We start from the raw sequence: 2087 nt of genomic DNA on the forward strand, positions 1-2087 counted from the left end.
AAGTTCATAAATCATTTAAAAGCGTTTGACGAAAATATCAAAATTCTTCTCTCAAAACGAACACTCCTGAAAGCATTAATTGTGATTTCGCTTGAACAACATTCGACTCACTGATTAATGTTCAGGCATCAGCCTTATAATAGAGTGACTTTAATGGAAACTGCGAAAGCCTTAGGGAAGTTTGTAATCGTGTAGATTGACGGATGCATTTGTAAATTAAACAAATGCGGTATAGCAACGCATCTCTCTCAGCGCGCTCTCTCTCTCTCTCTCTCTCTCTCTCTCTCTCTCTCTCTCTTTCTCTCAGGCACTTAGGCGGCTCTGTTGGGCTGCAGCGACGGTTTAATTAACTCACCCTGATCCAACATCCTCCGAACGCATATAATAAGTCCCCGTACGATTGTTAATTCGCAAACGAAGAAATCGCGCGTTCTGGATCTGTTTGCATTCGTAATTTCACGCAGATTTTATGCGAACATCACACGGCACTCGTTTCGCCTTCCGAGAAGCGAACGCGCGTCTCGCAGCGAGTTGAAGTGACATATTACGCACGACGACTACTGTGCCCCTGATGAAGCGCGCCTGAGAGCAACAATGTAGCCGTGATTCGGCGTTATTACCGAAGTAATTGGACTTTAAATGCCGTCGAAACTTCGGCTCTTTACGATCCATAAAGGCACGCAGTCCGAACAGCGAACGATAAATTGGCAGATGAGCCATTAAGCCGACCCGGCCGATTCTTATGCGCTCCTTATGACAGGCTCTAAAACAAACAGAACACGGAGGACGCATGCCGCACACGTATAGCACTGCCTCCTGCAAGCCGTTACGACCTCCCAAGGTTGTCGTTTCGTAAATTACTGTAGCTACAAATAATCGTCGTTAGCCTCCGAGCCAGCGCGGCCGCAACCTTTGCTGGAGGGAGCATGTGGAAGATGCGTGCGACCGGGATCAGAGATAACGACGCGACTCTCCCCTGTCGACTCTACGTAGATCGTATTACCCCGACCGCGCCTGCCTTCTTTAAGCACGAAAGTTTGACGAGAGGGATTCTTCCCGCCGCGCGGGGGAAAAAAACACCGACCGATATTAAAAAGGATTGATGTCACGTTGCGGGGATCGATATTTAAACTTTTAAAACCGATCGCGATCCAATTTCGCTTTATGTTTGAAAGATACGCCGTGGAAAAATCTCAGAAGGGCTTTTGATAAGCTTTTCAATATGTAAATACTTGAAATATTTTTGATTGCTTTACCGCACGAAACTCGTCTGTATATCCGATTTTGCAGTTTGTTGAAGCGAGCTGGCGTATGCACGCGGGTCGCGCGCGGAACCTAATTCCGCGCAACGTTGGTAATCGGTATCGAATATATACCACCGAATATTTTTCTCCATCTCGATCGTAGGTCGCGCGTGACATTCCGGTAAGAATTCCGCGATATTAAATTTCTCGGGACGAAAATATGCGGTCGGTCATACGATCTCGTTTACCGCGTAAGAACATAGGGAAATCGACGAGGTGACGATGATTTCTAGGTCTCGAGAGAGAGAGAGAGAGAGAGAGAGAGGGGAGGGGGGCGAGGGAGAAAAATAACCGAGAAGTGTACGAGGAACATGAGACTCGATAAATTAAAAATATACCTCTCCATAAATATCACGGAGTAGCAATATTTGTGTGTTTCTTGTGATGTATTTTCTTCTGATTAATCCTCTCGGTATATATCGTACGTAAATATTTCTCGGAAATGTTTAAACCACATCTTCGGATGTCCCTTTTTCCTTTGAAAGACATGAGACTTCCAGCTTTGTGTACTTTCCTTTTTGTAGTAAAACTGCGTCGCTCGGATAATGACAGTAGAAGCTACAATTACGAGTAAACAGTGGCCTTTTTCTTTCTCACATTCCCTCGTTGCGGCTCGGGCGAAGACACTCGAGGCGGCTTTTCCCCGATTCACTCGAAAAGTTGCACGAAGCGGAAGAAATAAGAACAGTCGCGCACGGGACTCGCTTCCCACTCGTAATTTCGTATTCCCGTTCGATCCAGCTCCCCCCCCCCCCTCTCTCTCTCTCTTTCTCTCTCTCTCTC

Source organism: Wasmannia auropunctata, unplaced genomic scaffold (genome assembly GCF_000956235.1).
Source record: "Wasmannia auropunctata unplaced genomic scaffold, wasmannia.A_1.0 LD335996.1, whole genome shotgun sequence".
Classification (NCBI taxonomy): domain Eukaryota; kingdom Metazoa; phylum Arthropoda; class Insecta; order Hymenoptera; family Formicidae; genus Wasmannia; species Wasmannia auropunctata.